The sequence below is a fragment of the Oncorhynchus gorbuscha genome, linkage group LG19 (assembly GCF_021184085.1).
Source record: "Oncorhynchus gorbuscha isolate QuinsamMale2020 ecotype Even-year linkage group LG19, OgorEven_v1.0, whole genome shotgun sequence".
Lineage (NCBI taxonomy): Eukaryota > Metazoa > Chordata > Actinopteri > Salmoniformes > Salmonidae > Oncorhynchus > Oncorhynchus gorbuscha.
Window position 1 is genome coordinate 77,827,269 of NC_060191.1, and position 6,934 is coordinate 77,834,202.

Consider the following 6,934-nt stretch of genomic DNA (forward strand, 5'->3'; position numbering starts at 1 on the left):
CATATCTATCTGCATATCTATCTGCATATCTATCTGCATATCTATCTGTATATCTATCTGCATATCTATCTGCATATCTATCTGCATATCTATCTGCATATCTATCTGTATATCTATCTGCATATCTATCTGCATATCTATCTGCATATCTATCTGCATATCTATCTGCATATCTATCTGCATATCTATCTTATCCATACCAGGATCCTTTCACATATGACTGTGGTTAGGATACTTTGTGTGTGTGTGTGTGTGTGTGTGTGTGTGTGTGTGTGTGTGTGTGTGTGTGTGTGTGTGTGTGTGTGTGTGTGTGTGTGTGTGTGTGTGTGTGTGTGTGTGTGTGTGTGTGTGTGTGTGTGTGTGAGACCATGGTGTTTGTGGACCACACAGTGTGTTGAGCCGACTACTCCATTACAGAAACAATGGGCTCGGGGTATTGTTGTCACCACGGAAACAACCATTAGTTGCTAGGCAACACACATGCCATCCAGAGAGTCTGTAGTCGAGTCTAAAATCACTGCTAATGATGGAATTCCAACAGCTAGTTAAAACACTTGGAGAAGAGAAGAAAGAAGGGGGGGTGGAGAGGAGAGGGGATGAGGAGGAGAGAGTGGATGGGGGATGGAGAGGAGAGGGGATGTGAGATGGGGAGGAGAGGGGATGAGGAGGAGAGAGAGGATGAGGAGGAGAGAGTGGATGGGGGATGGAGAGGAGAGGGGATGAGATGGGGAGGAGAGGGGATGAGGAGGAGAGAGGGGATGGGGGATGGGGAGAAGAGGGGATGGGGGATGGGGAGGAGAGGGGATGAGGAGGAGAGTGTGGATGGGGGATGGAGAGGAGAGGGGATGTGAGATGGGGAGGAGAGGGGATGAGGAGGAGAGAGAGGATGAGGAGGAGAGAGTGGATGGGGGATGGAGAGGAGAGGGGATGTGAGATGGGGAGGAGAGGGGATGAGGAGGAGAGAGGGGATGGGGATGGGGGGAGAGGGGATGGGGGATGGGGAGGAGAGGGGATGAGGAGGAGAGAGTGGATGGGGGATGGAGAGGAGAGGGGATGTGAGATGGGGAGGAGAGGGGATGAGGAGGAGAGAGAGGATGAGGATGAGAGAGTGGATGGGGGATGGAGAGGAGAGGGGATGTGAGATGGGGAGGAGAGGGGATGAGGAGGAGAGAGGGATGGGGGATGGGGAGGAGAGGAGATGAGGAGGAGAGAGAGGATGAGGAGGAGAGAGTGGATGGGGGATGGAGAGGAGAGGGGATGTGAGATGGGGAGGAGAGGGGATGAGGAGGAGAGAGGGGATGGGGAGGAGAGGGGATGGGGGATGGGGAGGAGAGATGATGAGGAGGAGAGAGGGGATGGGGAGGAGAGGGGATGGGGGATGGGGAGGAGAGGGGATGAGGATGAGAGAGTGGATGGGGGATGGAGAGGAGAGAGGATGAGGAGGAGAGAGTGGATGGGGGATGGAGAGGAGAGGGGATGGGGGATGGGGAGGAGAGGGGATGAGGAGGAGAGAGGGGATGGGGAGGAGAGGGGATGGGGGATGGGGAGGAGAGGGGATGAGGAGGAGAGAGTGGATGGGGATGGAGAGGGAGAGGCGATGGGGGATGGGGAGGAGAGGGGATGAGGAGGAGAGAGGGGATGGGGAGGAGAGGGGATGGGGGATGGGGAGGAGAGGGGATGAGGAGGAGAGAGTGGATGGGGGATGGAGGGGGGAGGGGGATGGGGGATGGGAGGAGAGGGGATGAGGAGGAGAGAGGGGATGGGGAGGAGAGGGGATGGGGGATGGGGAGGAGAGGGGATGAGGAGGGAGAGGGGATGGGGAGGGGAGAGGGGATGGGGGATGGGGAGGAGAGGGGATGAGGAGGAGAGAGTGATGGGGGATGGAGAGGAGAGGGGATGGGGGATGGGGAGGAGAGGAGAGGGGATGAGGAGGAGAGGGGATGGGGGATGAGGAGGAGAGGGGATGGGGATGGGGAGGAGAGGGGATGGGGGATGGGGAGGAGAGGGGATGAGGAGGAGAGAGGGGATGGGGAGGAGAGGGAATGGGGGATTGGGAGGAGAGGGGATGAGGTGGAGAGAGTGATGGGGGATGGAGAGGAGAGGGGATGGGGGATGGGGATGAGAGGAGATGGGATGAGAAGGAGAGGGGATGGGGGATGGGGAGGAGAGGGGATGAGGAGGAGAGAGGGGATGGGGAGGAGAGGGAATGGGGGATTGGGAGGAGAGGGGATGGGGAGGGAGAGGGGATGGGGGATGGGGAGGAGAGAGGGGATGGGGAGGAGAGGGGATGGGATGGAGGATGGGGAGGAGAGGGGATGGGGAGGAGAGGGGATGGGGGATGGGGAGGAGAGGGATGGGGGATGGGGAGGAGAGAGGGACAGGGAGGAGAGAGGTGATGAGGTGAAGACAGATGATGGGGAGGAGAGAGGTGATGGGGAGGAGAGAGGTGACAGGGAGGAGAGAGGTGACATGGGGAGAGAGAGGTGATGGGGAGGAGAGTGGTGATGGGGAGGAGAGAGGTGACAAGGGGGGAGAGAGGGGATGAGGAGGGGAGAGAGATGATGGGGAGGAGAGAGGGGATGGGGAGGAGAGAGGTGACAGGGAGGAGAGAGGTGATGAGGTGAAGAGAGATGATGGGGAGCAGAGAGGTGACAGGGAGGAGAGAGGTGATGAGGTGAAGAGAGGTGATGGGGAGGAGAGAGGTGACAGGGAGGAGAGAGGTGATGGGGAGGAGAGAGATGACAAGGGGGGGAGAGGTGATGAGGAGGAGAGAGATGATGGGGAGGAGAGAGGTGACAGGGAGGAGAGAGGTGATGGGGAGGAGAGAGGTGACAAGGGGGGAGAAAGGGGATGAGGAGGAGAGAGATGATGGGGAGGAGAGAGGGGATGGGGAGGAGAGAGGTGATGAGGTGAGGAGAGAGGTGATGAGGTGAAGAGAGATGATGGGGAGGAGAGAGGTGACAGGGAGGAGAGAGGTGATGAGGTGAAGAGAGGTGATGGGGAGGAGAGAGGTGATGAGGTGGAGAGTGGTGATGGGGAGGAGAGAGATGACAAGGGGGGAGAGAGGGGATGAGGAGGAGAGAGATGATGGGGAGGAGTGAGGGGATGGGGAGGAGAGAGGTGACAGGGAGGAGAGAGGTGATGAGGTGAAGAGAGGTGATGGGGAGGAGAGAGATGACAGGGAGGAGAGAGGTGATGAGGTGAAGAGAGGTGATGGAGAGGAGAGAGGTGATGAGGTGAAGAGAGGGGATGAGGAGGAGAGAGATGATGGGGAGGAGAGAGGGGATGGGGAGGAGAGAGATGACAGGGAGGAGAGAGGTGATGAGGTGAAGAGAGGTGAGGGAGAGGAGAGAGGTGACAGGGAGGAGAGAGGTGATGAGGTGAAGAGAGGTGATGGAGAGGAGAGAGGTGACAGGGAGGAGAGAGGTGATGAGGTGAAGAGAGGTGAAGGGGAGGAGAGAGGTGACAGGGAGGAGAGAGGTGATGAGGTGGAGAGAGGTGATGAGGTGAAGAGAGGTGATGGAGAGGAGAGAGGTGACAGGGAGGAGAGAGGTGATGAGGTGAAGAGAGGTGAAGGGGAGGAGAGAGGTGACAGGGAGGAGAGAGGTGATGAGGTGGAGAGAGGTGATGAGGTGGAGAGAGGTGATGGGGGGAGAGAGGTCCCCATCCCACCACACACACCCTCCCGGTCCCACCACACACACCCTCCCCGTCCCACCACACACACCCTCCCCGTCCCACCACACACACCCTCCCCACCCCACCACACACACCCTCCCCATCCCAGCCCACCACACACCCTCCCTCACACCCTCCCTCCCATCCCACCACACACACCCTCCCGGCCCACCACACACACCCTCCCCTCCCTCCCCTCCCCAGCCCACCACACCCACCCTCCCTCCCCTCCCCAGCCCACCCTCCCACCACACCCTCCCCTCCCCCCAGCCCACCACACACCCTCCCCTCCCCATCCCACACACCCTCCCCTCCCCATCCCATACACCCTCCCCAGCCCTACACCCTCCCCATCCCACACACCCTCCCCATCCCACCCTCCCCATACACCCTCCCCATCCCACACACCTCCCCATCCCACACACCCTCCCCATCCCACCACACACCCTCCCCATCCCCCATCCCATCCCACCACACCCTACACCCCCATCCCACCACACACCCTCCCCTCCCCACCCCTCCACACACCCTCCCCATCCCACCACACACCCTCCCCATTCCCCACACACCCCTCCCCATCCCCCACACCCTCCCCATCCCACACACCCTTCCCCATCCCACCATCCCCACACCCTCCCCAGCCCATACACCCTCCCCATCCCACCACACACCCACCTTCCCCATCCCATACACCCATCCCCATCCCACCATACCCACCCTCCCCATCCCACACACCCTCCCCATCCCACACAACCTCCCCATCCCCCACACACCCTCCCCATCCCACCACACACCCTCCCCATCCCACACACCCTCCCCATCCCACCACACACCCTCCCCATCCCACCCTCCCCACACCCTCCCCATCCCACCACACACCCTCCCCATCCCACCATACACCCTCCCCATCCCACACACCCTCCCCATCCCACACACCCTCCCCATCCCACCACACACCCTCCCCATCCCACCATACACCCTCCCCATCCCATCCCACACACCCTCCCCTCCCCATCCCATACACCCTCCCCATCCCACCACACCCTCCCCATCCCACCATACACCCTCCCCATCCCACCACACCCTCCCCACACCCTCCCCATCCCACACACCCTCCCCATCCCACCCCTCCCCATCCCACACCCTCCCCATCCCACACACCCTCCCCCCCCATCCCACCATACACCCTCCCCATCCCACACACCCTCCCCATCCCACCATACACCTTCCCCATCCCACCATACACCCTCCCCATCCCACACATCCCTCCCCATCCCACCATACACCCTCCCCATCCCACACACCCATCCCCATCCCACACACCCTCCCCATCCCACACACCCTCCCCATCCCACCATACATCCTCCCCATCCCATCATACACCCTCCCCATCCCACCATACACCCTTCCCATCCCATACACCCTCCCCATCCCACCACACCCATCCCCCATCCCATCCCACACACCCTCCCCATCCCACACCCTCTCCATCCCCACCCTCCCCTCCCCATCCCACACCCTCCCCATCCCACCACACACCCTCCCCATCTCATACACCCTCCCCATCCCACCACACACCCTCCCCATCCCACCCTCCACACCCTCCCCATCCCACCACACACCCTCCCCATCCCACCATACACCCTCCCCATCCCATCACACCCTCCCCATCCCACCATACACCCTCCCCATCCCACCCCACACCCTCCCCATCCCCCCATCCCACCATACACCCTCCCCATCCCACCCTCCCCATCCCACCACACCCTCCCATCCACACCCTCCCCATCCCATACACCCTCCCCTCCCCATCCCATCCCACACACCCTCCCCATCCCATACACCCTCCCCATCCCACCATACACCCTCCCCATCCCACCATCCCACCACACCCTCCCCATCCCACCACACCCTCCCCCCATCCCACCATACACCCTCCCCATCCCACCATACACCCTCCCCATCCCACACACCCTCCCCATCCCACCACACACCCTCCCCATCCCTACACCCTCCCATCCCACCACACCCTCCCCCCCATCCCACCACCACACCCTCCCCATCCCACCATCCCATATACACCCTCCCCATCCCACCACACACCCTCCCCATCCCACCACACACCCTCCCCATCCCACCACACCCTCCCCATCCCACCACCACCATCCCCCACCCTCCCCACACCCTCCCCATCCCACCCACACCCTCCCCATCCCACCACCACACCCTCCCCATCCCACCATACACCCTCCCCATCCCCACCATACACCCTCCCCATCCCACCACACACCCTCCCCATCCCACCACACACCCTCCCCATCCCACCACACACCTCCCCATCCCACACACCCTCCCCATCCCCACACCCTCCCATCCCACCACACACCCTCCCCATCCCACCACCCTCCCCATCCCACACACACCCTCCCTCCCATACACCCTCCCCATCCCCCCATCCCATCCCACACACCCTCCCCATCCCACCATACACCCTCCCCATCCCACACCCTCCCCACACACCCCTCCCCATCCCACCCACCCTCCCCACACACCCTCCCCACCCTCCCCATCCCCACACCCTCCCCATCCCACCACCCTCCCCATCCCACCCACACACCTCCCCATCCCACCATACACCCTCCCCATCCCACACATCCCCATCCCCCACACCCTCCCATCCCACCACACCCTCCCCATCCCACCACACCCTCCCCATCCCACACACCCTCCCCATCACCATACTCCTCCCCATCCCACCACACACCCTCCCCATCCCACACACCCTCCCCATCCCACCATCCCACACCCACCCATCCCCAACCCACCACACCCTCCCCATCCCACCATACACCCTCCCCATCCCACCATACACCCATCCCCTCCCATCCCACACACCCTCCCCCATCCCACCATACACCCTCCCCATCCCACCCACCCTCCCCCCCACACCCTCCCCATCCCACACACCATACACCTCCCCATCCCCATCCCATCCCCACACCCTCCCCATCCCCATCCCATCCCCATACACCCTCCCCACCCTCCCCATCCCACCACACACCCTCCCCATCCCACCATACACCCTCCCCATCCCACCATACACCCTCCCATCCCACCACACACCCTCCCCATACACACCCTCCCCATCCCACCACATACCCTCCCCATCCCACCATACACCCCCCATCCCATACACCCTCCCCATCCCACCACACCCCTCCCCATCCCACCATACACCCTCCCATCCCCCCCATCC